The 16,951-nt window shown below is 37.4% G+C and overlaps 1 protein-coding gene across 2 annotated transcripts in view; it reads left to right on the forward strand.

Annotated features, from left to right (window-relative positions):
* Window positions 1-1,800: 1,800 nt before the first annotated feature.
* The window catches only part of LOC134579259 (synaptotagmin-A-like), a 118,670-nt gene continuing 103,519 nt past the window's right edge, over window positions 1,801-16,951 (forward strand). For both annotated transcript variants that reach the window (XM_063438480.1, XM_063438479.1), the window contains exon 1: window positions 1,801-1,873. The gene's annotated coding sequence lies outside the window, so the exon portion shown is untranslated. The remainder of the gene's footprint in view (window positions 1,874-16,951) is intronic.

The raw sequence follows: 16,951 nt of genomic DNA on the forward strand, positions 1-16,951 counted from the left end.
TTCTGGTGCCACCGACAGAACCCTCAATTACAAAGCTAACGAAACAGCATGTCCATTTCTCATTTTGTTTATTTCGTGATTAGGTCATATGTAAGTTGCACAAATCACAGATAACTCTCAATTCTGATGAATTACAATTTGGTTGACACCAAATGCATAAGTCTATTGTTTTTAAATTGTGTGTATCAGTGGATTAATACAAGGCTCTCCGTTTATGCCATCTATCCATTCCACATAAATTGCACTTTGGTTACAGTGAGTGGTTTATTCAAAAGCATTTGTGGCAACTTTACTATCGTGCTAAAATACAGATAGCTCATGCATTTGTTGTTTTGTTTACAATGCTTATACACATTAAGTACATATTGTGGCTTCCTTCTAGTTTTATACCAGTTGGTGCTGGCTTTAATCCATCCTTGATCAGGGAGCAACCTTGCCACTATTACTGTGACCATTCCTACAAAAAATGTTGATAATGGGCATTTTTTTCACAGATTTAATCCCCAGCAGATATTGCTGTTGGTGTCCATGTATACTGACATGTGCTTTATATACCAGGAAAACAGTTCCATATAGGGTAATGCATGCTGGTCATGGACTTAAGAGACTTATAATAATACTAATAATCATATATTTTTTTTTAAGGGATAGAATTATATGTATCCATTAGAGATGTCCCGAACAGTTTGCTGGGAACTGTTCGCCAGCGAACATAGTTTGTTCGCGGTCACCGAGGCGGGCAAACATATGCGATATTCGGTCCGCCCCCTATTCGTCATGGAGGTGGGAGGGTCTGGGAGGGAGGGTCTGCTGCTGATTGGCTGGAATGTGTCTGCTGACTGTGAGGTACAGGGTCAAAGTTTACTGAATGATGACGAATAGGGGGCGGACCGAACATCGCATATGTTCACCCGCCGCGGCGATCGCGAACAAGCTATGTTCGCCGGCGAACAGTTCCTGGCGAACTGTTCGGGACATCTCTAGTATCCATACATATAATGAATTTGACACAAAAAATGCCACAAGGACACCTAGATTGGGCTTAAAGCAAAAGTTATGTGTTCAACCACTGAATCTTTTTTAAGCCATATGGAGACTATAGGGTCAGTTATGGCAACAAGGAAAAACATGAGGCTGGTCATGCACTCCATACTTTAATAAGTACCTCCTATTGGTCCAGATGTTTCTTGTTAGTAGTTTGTTCTTGCCATGTTACATATACATAGTTGTTTATGGCTAATAGCTGCACCTTTCATTGAGCATATACAGTATCTATTGTACAATTTGATACTGTAGTTAAAAATAGGGTCTTGTTTAGTGTCATTAGAACTTCTCTAAGCACGTTACTCCAGAAACCCAATGTGCCTCCTTAGTCTCATCTTTTCATCATGTCAATTACTAAATAAAAATATTAAATTGATATTATTTATTAATATATATGTATTCATACTTTTTTATACAGTGTGATAGGTTCATTTTTAGTTTAGTACGTAATCAGACATGCAGGTCAACAAATAAAACATTTCTATTTCTACATGTTACTAGTAGTAGTATTTATATAGCGCCAGCTTATTCCGCAGTGCTTTACAATAGAAAATTATAAATATTGTATTGTCCTAATAAATAAAAATGGTTTTACTAATCCCTCTCTCAGTGGCATATGCAATGTGGAATCTTCACAGGTAGAAGTGCAAAGTAAAATGTACTTTATAGTTACAAGGGTTAAGTACTGTCAGGTGCACATTTCATTTAGAAGGGCAGGTTAAACTTGTTCGTCAGGTACGGTGTGCCAGAAACTCTGTGCATTTGAAGGATGCAGCCAGTCTGGGAACATATGCCTCACCTGCATGTTTATAACATGCTGCAAGTAAAGGTAATGCAATTACTATATATATGTACATATATATGTGCTGATGTGCCGAAACTATCGCTGATAATCAACTCAAACTGCTCAATGCCATACTCTGCCAAATATGTTTAGGTAGTAAGTTAAATATTAAGGAGTTGGGGTGGCATCCACTTATATTGCAGCTTTGAATTTTCATCTTTGCGTGCTTGTTTTAATCAGTTGATGATTAATCATTGCTAAATAAATGTAACTGAAAGAGCAATGCAAAAGCAAATTCACTTGTGCAGGATATGCAGATTTGTAAGCAAGTATTTCTATATCTCGCACAATAAACAGAAAACAGCAGATTTGCTACAAGAATGGTGGGAGAAATAAGCTCTGCTGAAAGAAACAAAACTATTTTCCTTATTTGTGATTTGTAAACATTTGAAATATTTCTCTTTCTGGCCTTTCTCTAGTTTTTCAAGCATTGTTAGTAAACAATTGTTGTTGTTTTTTTTAAGTTACAATTACAATCTTAATTGTGATCTGTGAGTTTATTTGTCAGTACAAATCATAGGATGATCCCGAGAAATCACTTTTGTTGTTATCCTTTTTATGTGGTTTTGTTGGTCAAGTTGGTAGTTTGATAAGGGTATATTCCTATTCATGCATGGTCAAGTCTTTAATTTATGCAGTAAAGAGTTAAGAGGCAACGTCACTAGCAATAACTATTTTTTTCAACTAGTGATTTAATCTATGAACAAAATAATGCACAGTACAAACAATAAGATAACAGAATAATAACAACAATAATAATTATAAAAGTTAGTTCAACACATATAATATTGCAGATGAAGGCATGATATGCCTATTTTAATATAAAATTCCTGTTTTAGAAGAGTTTCTCCTTTAACTAGCAAAGTATCAAGGGTGGAGTTTAGCAGCCATTTTTGCATTTTATTTTCACAGAACATGTAGGATGCATAAACATATACAAACCTACTAAATTACAATATTTCAGCATTTTGACTACATAGAGATATAAGATAAAATTAATACATCTCTTCCTCTGGTGCCTCCATCTACACTGCCTCTTTGAGAAACCTTATTAATTCCTTTAGATTTCAGTATCATCTATATGCTGACAATGCCCACATTTACCTCTCCTCCCCTGAACTCGCTCCTGCCCTCCTGGAATGCATCACAAACTCCTTTTCTTCCATCTCTAACGGGATGTCTTTCCATTTTATAAAACTTAATCTTTCTAAAACTAAACTCCTTTTCTTTCCCTCTTCAAATAATCCTCTTCAATCAATCGCCCTGCAAGTCAATGGAATCCTTTAACCCCTTAAGGACCAAACTTCTGGAATAAAAGGGAATCATGACATGTCACACATGTCATGTGTCCTTAAGGGGTTAAGCCCACTACCTTGTTGTTAATTTTAACTGGGGCCTTAAGTTTTCTCCTCACATCCAGTCTGTTCCCTAATTCCTGTAACTTCCATCTTCAAAATATTCCTTATATTCATTATTTTCTACCACAAGATACAACTGGGGCAACTTGCACTCATCATTTCCCAACTTGACTACTGCAACTCACTACTCATTGGCCTTCCTAATATCTGCATTGTCCCTCTTCAGTCTGCAACAGATGCTGGAGCCAGTCTCAAATTCCTGACTGACCACTGCTCCTACACATTTTCTCTTTGCTAATCATTACATTGACTTCCTGTACCTTTCAGGATCCAATTTAAACTGCTAACACAAACCTACAAAGCCCTCACTAACTCCACTCCCCACTGCATTTTCCTTTTACTCAATAAACCTACCCCTTTTTCCCCCTTTGCTCTGCAAATAACCTTCCCCTGTCATATGCTCTGTCCTGCATTGCCATATCTTATCTGCAATACTTTTCAAGAGCTGCCCCATTTCTTTGGAAATCCCTATCCCGTGCCATTGGACTCTCACTTTGCCTTCAGACACTGAAAACACACCTCATTTGAAAAACATGCTACCTTCCTGGTTGACCTTTCTCTCCTTTCCCTGTCCTCATCACTTCCCTTACCTCCATAGCCCAGCTCACTGTCTCTCTCGCCACTGTTCAGTCCTTCCACACACCACTTTTATTAACTTATTTCAACAGATGTATTTTATTCATTAATCCCTCCTCCCTTATGACATGCTGTTATTTCTCTTGTGCGTCTTTACCTCTTCCTCATAAACTTGTTTGAGCAGGGCCTTCTTCACCTCTTGCAATATGTTATATTCAGTATGTAAATTACTTGTCAAGTATCCCCATTTTAAAATTGTAAAGCATTGCGAATTATGTTGGTGCTATATAAATGATGATAATAATAAATATGATGAGACTTTATGAGAAAATATAGAAGTTAACTGAGAATTATAAAGTAAGAATACATAACTTGGTAGAGAAAAAAGAAAACAGAGCGTGAAAGGAGGATACAAAAACAGCATAATTGAGCTCTATATCTCACCAAACGCAGTTCTGTAATGGATGCCATAGAAGGTCTATATTGAGTAATAGCACAATGGGAAAACCAAAGACAATCACAGAAGTAAAACAGAGCAGACAGGATAATTTTGATGTTTGTGGGGAGCTATGATATGGCCTTTAATAGAACAACATAATTTTTTTATTGATGTTTATGCAGACTGGTAGAGTGTACAGGTACCAGCAAGATTCTATGAGACAGTTGACAGCTTGTCTGGTGAGTCCAACATGACAGACTTTGACTTCATAGTTGGCATACTGAGAACCTATTTCTAGTAAGATTGAAATGTTGCTAATGCACGGAATGTATATCAGACAGGGTTCACTCAACTATTCATTTATTTTAGATTTTAGTGAAGATTTAGGTCCCCCGATGTAGGAAAATATGCTATATGAATTAATAATTCATTAAATATTCACTGATATTCGCACATGAGTGTCATACATGTGTCATATTCTAAGTGTAAAAAGAACAGTTTAAGATTCTTGGATTCTCAAAGATGCATTCTTCTTATTATTATTTGTGGTGTGAATTATATATTTGTGCTGAATAATATTTCTCAGTTGTATATTGTTTCCTGAGAGGTATTGTAACAAAAAACAACAAGTAGGGTAAATTACATATCTGATACCTGCCTCAGATATCCGTATTCTAATTTTTATTTTTTTTATCATGTTCTGATTATCTTTACTTCAATTTTTAAGCACCTGGTTGAATGAAAGAGCAATGTTTATTCTGAAATAAGGGATAGTTCTAATTTGTTCTGAGATCTACCAGGATGTTGCAGATAGGATATCAGACATATAGGTCAGTAAATGAGACTGGTGAGGAAACCTTAGAAACTGGAGTAGAATTTAATGAAAACAAAGGAGAAACCTAGGGGCGTTGAAATAAAAAATAATTTGTATTTTTCTTTCTTCCTCGATGGGATATATTAGTGTTAAGTGGCTCCTAATCAAAATAAAGAAGTCCCTTTAAACTGTGGAAATTAGCTAAACCTATATTATTATTATTATTATTATTATTATTATTATTATTATGTTATTTATATAGTGCCATCAAATTCAACAGCGCTTTACAATGGGTGGACGAACAGACATGTAGTTGTAACCAGACAAGTTGGACACACCGGAACTTGTTAACTAGATTGACACTTATTAGAAATGGAAAGCCACATGTCAAAGTGGTTTTATGTGTGATTTGTATAAATGTATTTATGTAATAAATATCAATAAAAATTATACTTTATAAAAAAAAGGAAAAAGATTAATGGATTTGGGGATGCAGAGAATGACAAAACACAGTGGGAAAAAAAATGAAGAGTAACTCTGCCAAATAAATTAAGTGGCATAGAATGAAGGAGGATAATGTGAGGGATTTGTTCTATTATGATTAAGTGTTTGGAGTCTTTGCACTTTATTTGGTTGCTACTAAGTTATTGTATTACTTAAAATATTTTAAAGTGCCTTCTATTCACTTATTACGCATTCAATTGTGTGAAAATTCATATAATTCTCAAGGGTGCAGCTCAACTTATATAAGATATCAGTTGTGCTGTTAATTTTCTAAATACAAATCTTTTTGTATTGTTTATTATTTGCAAAGCTATTTTCAAATAACCTGACAGCCCCATGATTTCCTGCATGTGGCATGCCTGTGCATCTGAACATATGGCACAAGAAAAAAAAAAAAGCATTTGTAGATACGTAATGAAAGTTCTGGTGCACATTTCTGTTCAAGTTCTTATCATAATGCAAGAGTAATGTTGTTAATTATATTTGCGACACACCTCCCCCCAGAAAACACTCAATTAGCATTTATTTTGCTTGTTTGTGCCAAAATAAGAACTGCCTTCAATAAAGGTGGCCTTTCCTCTTTAAAGCGACACTGATGGTGTCCTGGAATGGACAAGGCATCTATCCTGACCTGCAATAGCATAGCATTCTACAAGACACACATGGGAGGGCTGGATAAAGGGAACAATTTCCCCCCTCGGCCACATCCATGTGAGGACTGGCAATGAGGTGGTAGTTTGCAGCCTCAAACCTTCCTTCTGAAAATTTAAATTGTGGGAGGTGAATGTTCCATAACACTGTGCAGGTCAAACTGATGAGAGGTACATGGAGGCATGATGGCATACCTTACAACTCCTGTTTAAATCTCTGTACAGTACATACTCTCCATGAGTAGGAACAAAAATGTTTAAATATTGTGTGCAGGGGAATGCCATTGGTTTATATTTGCCATCCAGGCCAAACATTGTCAGACCTCCTGTAAATATTCATTAGAGTATTAGAGGGTAATGTGATAAAGTGACTGTATGCATTGTCAATCCTGATCTCTCTATGTGCACATCTCTCGAAGGAATACAAACATTGTTCAATTTTTAAAAAAAAAAATGCAGTCACCAAAGACTTCTAAAAGATCAGGAGAGGCTGATGAGTGGTCTCTCTAAATTCTTCACCTCATAGACTGTGAGGGAGAGAGTTATAAATTAAATAGGGCCCATGAGATGCACATTTTCCTGGGCCCTTTCACATATATAGTCCAAAAGGTGCAGTGGTGAACGCAGTCTTTCAGAACCACAAAGAGCTCAGAAGATACAAAGTCTCATGGGCCCTGTATAAAAAATGCCACTGGTGGGCCCGTGATATCACCATTAGGGATTAGCCAATTCATTACTGTAAAACCAGTTGCTAGGTGTCCCTAAGCCCTAGCCACTCATCCCTTTTACAAGTGTGTCTCTGCCTACCATCCTTACATTAATTAATAATGAGATAGGGTAACTAATTTAAAAATATATAATCAGCAAAAAATATTTAATAATTAGAATTTGAATTCTTGACTGATCTGCTTTCTTCAACCATAAATACCAAAAAAAGAACCCTTCATACATCAATGCGATTTAATAAAATAAAATAAAAATACCCAGCTCATACAACACCAATAAAAAAAACAAAATTTCAGAAAAAAAGGCTTTTTTGAGCCCTTAAAACCATGCTAATTTATGTGGTTTCCTATGGAGCTCCTAAATTCTGAAAGGAAGTCTTTAGTAATCGGCATAGAATTACACTAGTTAGTGAAGCGCATATCACACAAAACTTTGCCATGGCACTAATTTCAATAGCTACCCTGGTTTATGAATGCAGGAGCTTTCTACAAAGATTAAGGACTCCTGCATTTTAGAACTAAACATGATCTGATGTGATAGAATCAAACCTCCCAAGTTCCTGCTCCCAGCTGTCTGCAAGTGCATGTATAGAACTGTGATCCCCCTAACCACAAGACTCAGTTTGGCTGAATCAATTTGTCAAACAATTGTCTATGACATATTTTGTCCATGCAAATAAACCAATGGGATGTGAAAATAGTCTGATCACTGTATTGCAAAATATAAATATTATGTGTATATTTTGTAGTACACTGATTGGCAGATTTTATGCCACTTGGTTTGAAGATCAAGTGAGAATAAGTACCCAAAAGATGGATCAGAGGAGGAGCAGTGAAATATCTATATTATTAAATGTATGATATATAAATATAGATGTTTATTACAGATCTTCCTTGTATCCCTCTGTTGGTTACCTCTCGTGTGATCTGTGAATAAAATCAGCATTTAGTTCTTTTTTTTCTGTAAGTTTTGCATTTGTGTTTGTCAATGAATGGGCTGGTTGATATGTAATCTTTAGTCTAAAATAGTGTACATTTAGGGCGTATACGCATTTCTTCATTTCGATTGTGCTAAACTCTGTAAACATTAGAGATTAGCACAGTAAAATGCATATGGTATGCAGCAATTCCTGTTCAAAGTTAACCACGAAGTTATCATGAAAACTATGTTTAGTTAGTGATAGACAAACAAAACAAATGTCACATTATACTATCAGTTTAAGACTCGATTAACATTTGTTGCACTAAAGGTTAAATTTGCCTTTATATGGAAAACAACCCTTTACTTAAAATAACATACATGCAACCAGTTCTATGTAATAATGTCCCCCACTGCTTGAGTGAAACCTGTGATTTATGTTTAAGGAGGAAAAGGATTTTAGCAGCTTTCAGCCATATATGAATAATTAATTGGACGTTGTAGAGAAATAATAAGGTAGTGAATGTAAAAATGAGGAATGATAAAAATTGGAAATTAGAGTATGGAAGGTGAGTTCCAGGAAAGCAAAGATGATAGGTTGTCTAAAGAAACAGTCAAATGTCCCTTGATCTTATTGAACCCTTAGTTCAATAAGTGTGGTTTGTGCCCAAGAAAGAAAACAGGGAGATGTATGTAGCTAAATATTGATTTTACATAGTATTAGCTGGAGGTAGGAGACCATGGGAGGATGTGTTCTTCAAACCAACCAAATTAAAGCGGACTGATTGCAAACTTTGGGATGTGGATTGGCAAGGTTTTGAGAATACGAATAGTTCTAGTCACTAGAGCCAATGCACTGCAAATTTGCTCCAAAAATGTTTGTGGTGACATCTATTTATTAATTGAATTATTTTGCCTGTTTTTGGGCAAATTTGCCAACTGAAAGAATGCATTTATATATGTGTATATATATATAATGTGTGTGATTGGCAAATAGTAATTTCAGGCAAAAATCTTTTGGCAAATAGTTATTTTAGCTTTAAAACACACTTTTCTAGGCAAGCTTACAGCCTAACTGGTATTCAGACAAATAGACAAATAGTTTTGCATGTTTCTTTCAGTCTTTTATTTTCTGAATTCAAAGCCATTTGTCTAAGAAACACACACACAGGCTGTCCTAGCAAGTGGCCCATCTCAGAATAAACACCCATGTATCCTTAAAAAGTGTCCGCTTGCCAATAACTGCCTAGGAACCAATCAAGGAAAGTGTTTCCTGCTAACAAATAAGTAGGAAGTCCTTGCTTGCCATTTAATGGACAGGTGTTCCAGAAAACTTCTTGCTAATAGGTGGGGTAAGTGGCCCTTGACCGCCAATAGATGCCCATTCTATAATGGAAAATACCCTCGACTCACCAATGCACACCCAGGTGCACCACCAAAGTGATAAACACTTAAAGTGTAATATGCTTATGTTGCACATCAAACACAAACAAGTCCTTTTAAACAAAATGTATTAATGATTGTAAACATGAAAACAATACAAAAAGCAATAAATGAAAAGAACAAGTGTGTCAGGCGCTTCAAAAAACATCTTTACATTTCTCATAGCATTTATATGGGACTTACTAAGTTAGAAATGTTTAAAAGTTTAAACAAGCTTAACCCCTTAAGGACACACGACATGTGTGACATGTCATGATTCCCTTTTATTCCAGAAGTTTGGTCCTTAAGGGGTTAAGCAGGTTGTAGGAGGATTTCAGTCTGACCTTCTGTCACAAAATACTTAAACTGGTTTATTCAATTAGCTGGTTTAGTCACTGAAATATTTAAACTGGTTTATTCAGTTAATTAAGTCTGGTAACATTTTTAAAAGGAGCAATTTACCAGTAACCACAAGCAGGTTTCCATGTGGACTAAGGGGCTACAACGTGTCTCTTTAATGTAATCCTCCAGACATTGTTACACTGGAGTACCCAACTGGCAATATCCAGTCTGAAATATAAAACAATACCAGATTAACCACTTATCCAGTATATACCTTATTTATCAGAGAGGAGACAAGGAGAGCAAACTTTCTCATTTTAAATTGCTACTGTGTTATCCAATTGTGTAGCAATAGCCAGTAGAAATCCCCTCTGCAGATTTTTTCCCCTAACTCCCACTATCTGTATGGTAGAGGGAGTTTATAACAACCAGTAATAATAGTTATTTTGGGATGTTTCCTGAAATTACTTTAAGATAGATAGATAGTTGACCTTCTCACCTCTCTGGGTGGTATATTTTTGTGCATTTGTCATTCTCGGGTCCTATACCAGAATGCTGGGAGCCTGAGAATTCTGTGCAGTATTTTAGCTGTTCCTAAAACTTTGCTTTTCTGGACAGATGGAATCTGCTGAAACCACTAACTTGGGGGTCAGAGCATGAAAGAGCTCCTATTACAACTGTGACTAATACTGCGTTCACTTTCCACATCTTTTCTAGTTCCTCTTTTAGACCCTGGTAGTTGTCCACCTTCCTGATGTTATGGTCACTGGGTATTTCTAGCAGCATATTTTATTGGAAACCCAACATTTTTAATTAATGTATCTTTTAATAGAGATGTCACTCTTTAAACTGACTTCCAAGCACAATGTGTTGCTTTGTGCACTTGCACCAGAGATACTGTACTATTTCTTGTAATTTCTCTCTTTATTCATTTCATATTTATCATCATCATCTGAGAATTCCTTAAGGTGTTACTCCCTCCATAGCGTACACCTTTTGTCAGACCGGATCAGAGAGACTCTGGTTTGGGCTGTTTGAACTGCCTTTATCAACTATATGCACTAGAAATTTGCTACCCATACTTTAATAGGGGGACAGTTGGCTACATATAGCTGGGAAAGATAAGAGATAAGCCAATTATTTAAGTACAATATTGCAGAAATGTATCGTATCTTATTGCTATTTCAATGTTTTAGATTAGTTAGTTTTAAAATTGTCCTGGGATCATACATAGTCAGTCAGTATAGCTTGTTCTCGCATCACATGTTTTGTTGTCACACCACTGACTATTGTTCGTTTATTTTTTCTTGACTATCTTAAAAAAAAAAAAATGTGCAACTATATCCTGTGCCACAATTGTAAAATCTTGTTTAACTCGGTACATGCTACTGCTGTTGTGGCAAAGCATGAAAGCTTGTAATATTAACTCTTGCACGAAAAAAATAAAGAATTTAAAAAAAAAAATTGTCCTGGGATGCAGAGGGTTCCAATTTGTGGAGTATAAGAAGGAAAATGTGTGGGACGAGATAAAGCAATAATGCTTGTACCCAGAATTAAAGCCCTGAATTTCTAGATTTTTAGAGGTAGCCATGTGAATCAATGCCAAAACTAGTGGAAATATTAAAGAGAATAAGTAACAGCCCTGCATAGTACCATACGTTATAGAGAAAGGGTTAGAAAATAAACCAATGATCTTACCTTGAGATGAGAGAGCTATATCGAGAGATTGGATCCCAGAATGAATATTAAGGCCAATGCCCTTGTACCATAAGGTGGAGTTTATGAAGCCCTAGTTCACTCTTTCAAATGATTTCTCACATTGGTCTACCACAGGAGAACAGGGTACATCTGGCAATGTGCTATATGAATAATATGATGGAATGATAAAATATTGTTCTTTGTTTCTCTGCTAAGGACAAAATCTGTTTGGTTTGATTTGAATGAATGACTGGAGTATTAAAATGATGATAATTGGATGACTATAACTTTAGGGAATAGTTAGTAGACAATATTCAAACCTCAGATAGGCCAGTAACTGTGCCACACATAGCGGTCTTCTGCCCCTTTGTCAGTGTTCATTTGAAGTGAAGGGGTAGTACTCAAGCTTCTATGAATTAATTCAATTCTGTGATAAAGTATTGGGAGAGGTTGGGCAGAAGGAGTGAGTCCTGATTAGGAAGACTTGATCACCAATGGCAATTCTGCTTCATTTAAAAGAATTTCCAGGTTCTCTCTCATTTGGGAATGTGTATATTGAACTTTGCTGCTACGGTGGTCAGAAACTGAGGGAGCAATTAAGTGTCTCTTCAGGCTGCAGACATTTTTGAGGTGAGAGCCTATTCTTATTTATAAACTTTTCCTATTTAGGAATATAAATATGGCTTCTTTGGTGACAATAATGCAGGCTAATAAGTGTCAAAAACAAGGAGTGAGATCCAACGTGTTATTAATAACTTAAGAAACGTAAAGCAGAAAAAGGATAAAGCGTAAAAAGGGTCAATTCTTAAAGGAATACTATAGTCATCCAGACTATATCTCAATGAAGTGGTCTGGATGCAGTGTCCCTGTCTCCTTAACCCTGCAATGTAAAACACTGGAGCTTTTGAGAAACTGAAAGTGTTCTCCAGAGACTGTAAGTATGACAGCCAAGAGAGGTGCTTCTGCTGCACTGACATATGACCTGGAAGCCCCATAGGAAAGATTTGATTACATTTGAATGCATGGTCGCCACGTATGTGCATTAAGTACCCAATACTCCTCTATAAGGAGCATTGGTTTAGACCAGCCAGGTCCTACTCTGTGACATCTCTTGAGGAGAAGATGTCAGCAGCGCCAAGGGAGCCTTGTTTGATCAAAGTAAGTAAAAAAAACATGTTTAACTCTTTGAATGGTGGTGGGAGAATTTAATACTACTATGGTCAGGAACACTATAATGTTAGGGATACAGATTTGTATTCTTAAGAATATAGTGTTCCTTTAATTAGTTGCAAGTTAACACAGAAATTTAACCTCAGCGAGCTATGGAGTAGTCAAAAAAGAAAGACAAGATTAAATAATACTTAGGACACCACCATAGCAACTTTTTGGAATAAGGTTTCCATGGGTTGCTATATTTTTTGGAATAAAGTTGCTATATACATATCTAGGTACAATATCAGATCACAGAAGGCTAAGAATCACTACATATGGTGCATAGCAAAGTCAAAACCCAAGTGCCCCCAGAAATTGTTAATTAAGGTGGATAGAGTTAAAAAGGCTAAACAAGGGAGCGGCATAAGAATATAATCTACTTTTGAAAAAAATGGCTTAAGGTATCCAATTAGCCACAGGGAATTAAATGCAATAAACCACAATAAGGATGTGAAAAAGCAGGGGAAACAGCTTTTGGAGTTCCTGCATGTCCATTCTTTGGTAATGCTGGAATAGCTTATGGCAAGGACCACAGAAAAAGGGGGAAGGGAACCTCATTTACATTTGAGATCGTCTTTTCTTACATGACAATAAATAGGTTTTAATAAGAGAAGGCCTCTTCAGGGCTAATAGAAAATTAGCACATAAAGCTTTAGTAAATTCACCAAAGAGGAATGTCTGTTAAACTTGTTTGACAGCTGTAAATAGGAAATATAGGCTAAGCCATATCGGACCGTCACCAAATCTACAAATATCATCTAGAAATCAGATGAGAAGTGAGATTTAGTACCGCCTTCATTAGAAAAAAATTTCTGTAAAGACATTTGATTTTCGTGATCACCTTCTATTCTGTAACTTATATATATATATTAGTATATCTCTCTCTATTTCCCCTTATGGTGCCCTAGTGGTGGCAATTAATATAAATTTTATTTTTTAAATCACTGTACTATGATCTATCTTGTACGTGCGGTTTGTTGGTTGTGTCCACAAGATAGTTAACACATGCTCACAGTTTAATGTGTGGGCACAATAGGGTTAACCAAATGTTGTGCATGAGAACTTTATTCTGGGCAGTACATTAAGATTTTCTATCACCCGACACTCTGCAACTTTCAGAGCCATGCCTCTTCTGTGACGCAGAAATGCCAGCACCTGTCCTCCTTGCTATAATTCTGATATGTATATGCATGGAATTCCAATGGGGAGGATGAGAGCAGAAAGTGGCAGGCTCCAGTAGCTCTACGTTACAGTAGTGGAAGATTTCAAAAATTGCAGAGCACATAGGGGATATATACATTACTGGACCCAGCTGAGGCAGCACGGTAAAAGGCAAGGCTGCCATAAGGGGGATACACATATGCAAGGGGGCCAGGCCACCAGGGGGTCAAGCAAGTACATATGTGTGCCTTTGCAGGCTTCCACAGCATGAAGGGGGACAAGAGGATCAATGCATTCGCTTCTGCAGAAGGTCCTCTCATTCTCGCAAGCCCCAGATTTCACAGAGTTGCCCTAGTTACAAGTAGAGACCTTATCCAGTAGAGGTGAAGACTGAGAGACTATCAGGGAATGCTAAGCACCCCTCCCTGGCCGCAGATAAAAAAAAAACAAAAAAGGTAGAAAAATGAAATCATAAAATAAAAAATACAAAAATAGCAGCTCCATTCTCACACACACAATGTGTTGCTTACACACAAAAACACACAATGCATCCCTTACACAAACACACAATGATCCCTTACACACACACATAAACACACACAATCCATCCCCTATAACATACACAAACACGTAATGCATCCCTTACACACACACACACAAACACACAATGCATCCTTGCACACACACACAAACAAGCAACAAAGCAACAACAAGAAACCTCAGGTGTGGGCCCTAAGAGTGGGCCCTTGAGCTGTGTAAGGGACCCCAACATTTCTGATGTCACCCCTGGAGGCAGGTAAAAATAGGAGGAGCCAGTGTTCACAACTTAGTAGATTGTGCCTACAAGTTAACTATATTGTGCCCACTCTTTAAAGGGACTCTCCAGTGCCAGGAAAACAAACTGGCAGGTCCCCTCTCCCTCCCTACCCCATCCCAAGTTGCTGAAGGCGTTAAAACCCCTTCAGTGACTTACCTGTATCAAGCGCCGATGTCCTTCGGCCCTGGGTCAGGGTCCGCCCAAGCTCCTCCCCCGCCTACGTCATCCGGCGGGGGAGACCTATTGAGCATGCACAGCCAGCGGCAGGGGAGACCTAATGCGCGAAAAATGCTTTCAATGCTTTCCTATGGGGATTTCAGTGACGCTGGAGATCCTCACACAGCGTGAGGACATCCAGCACACTTTTCCAGAAGTGGTCTGGGTGCCTGGAGTGTCCCTTTAATTAAACTGTGAGCATGCGTTAACTATCTTAACGCTACAATTTATTATATCCTGCTCCCAACACTGTACAGCATGTCCGCGAAAATGGAAATGCAGTGGCAATGGACCCTCAATTTAATAAAACACTGTTCTTCCTATACAGACTGTTGAGCTAATATCCCATGGGATCTTCAATCCCACTGACCTCTACTGCAGGCGTTCGACCTCTGCAAGTGGCGGCGCATAATCTCCTCTTTAGCTGCCGCCTTTCACATTTTGCACTGGAGAATTCCACAGTCCCAATTGACCAGACAGTATTCTTTCAGGTCACCTAGTTGGGCATGCCCCTCACATGCCTTTATAGTGGAAGATGGTGAAGTCTGGGGGGCTCTCTTGCGAAATGGAAGAGGTGTGTCCCCTCCTGTCTTTTGTAAAGCCCAGAGTAGCCTCATTCCTTGCTCAGATACTTTTTTCATCCTAATTAGAGAGAGATCTAAATTGCATACTGGTATTCCAGACCCAGAGGATGGAAACTCTCCAGGAACACTTCTACATGCAGAGAGAGTCAAGGCACACAGATTCCATCATATTGCAGAGAGTATTGACCGATACAAAATATTGTCATGTTTTGTTTATTCCAATAGAAGCTTGCAATATGATATAATCTGTGTGCCTGGACTCACTCTGCAAATAAGAAAAAAGGGGAAATATGCAAATATGCAAATAATTTATCCAAAAGTAGGGAAATAATCAACTAAATATTGCTCTAAAAAATTGGTCTGAGGGTTTTCATATAAAAACCTTTATAGCAGCACAAAATGAAGCCAAAGTACAATACGGACTGAATATTCACCCAAGAGCTGATATTAGAGGTGACAGATAATGATGTTTGTAATTATGAAAATAGATATATTAAGAAGTGATGCATCAGCAAAGAATATCAATGAAAAGGTCAGTGTCTTTGTATGACTCTTTTTATTTATATTCTTAATAGAGTCCAGAAATTACTGCAAGATAAAGAACATTTTATTGCAATGTGGTCTTAATGCAACACTAAATGAAAAAAAGTAGCAGCCTTTGGACACAATTTGCTAAATGATTTAGTACTTTCAGTGTTATACAGTTAACTTTCAGTACAGTATCCCAGAGAGAGAAGCACACAGTAATGATTCACTATTAACCATTAAATTGGTAGTGAACAAAGCAAATATCCAGCTGTTAAGGGTATCATTTTTATTTTTTATTTTGGTTGAGGTGCAGAGTCCCTGTCCCTGAAATGTAAAACACTGCAGTTTCAGAGAAACTGCAATGTTTACCATGCAGGGTTAAGACTGCCTCTAAAAGCACTTCCTGCTGTTTCACAGCATTTAACTCAGTGAAATGACACTGGACAACCTCATTCTTTGCATGAGGACGTCCAATGTCTTGAAAAACCCCACAGGAAATCATTGATTTAATGCTTTTCTACAGGGAAGGTCTAATGCACGTGTGGTGTTTTTCACGCATGCGCATTAGGTTGACCCCCATTGCAGATGTCAGAAGAGGCAGAGAGGAAGCCAGCGCCGAGGGACCTTGGTGCTGGAAAGAGGTAAGTGGTTCAAAGGGTTTGCTTTGTTATCCTAATGCTGTAGTGTTCCTTTAAGAATACAAACTGAATTTACAAACTTAAAATCATTGCATTGAAATTACTTGCTGATGCATCACTATTTAATATAGCTCTCTGCATACAGTTTGTGCTAGTTGTCTTCAGTCCTGTGCTATCTGTGCAACCAGTACATGTGCTACCAGTACCAGTGTTACATCTCTTCTACCAGTCCTGTGCTACCTGTGGTACCAGTATTACAAATACCTGTACTACCAGTCCATGTGCTACCAGTCCATGTGCTACCAGTCCCTCTGTTATCAGTACCTGTGTTACCAGTACCTTTGTTACCAGTACCTGTGCCTATAGTCTATGCAAAGCCTGTACCTACAATCTATATGCA

Source organism: Pelobates fuscus, chromosome 12 (genome assembly GCF_036172605.1).
Source record: "Pelobates fuscus isolate aPelFus1 chromosome 12, aPelFus1.pri, whole genome shotgun sequence".
NCBI lineage: Eukaryota > Metazoa > Chordata > Amphibia > Anura > Pelobatidae > Pelobates > Pelobates fuscus.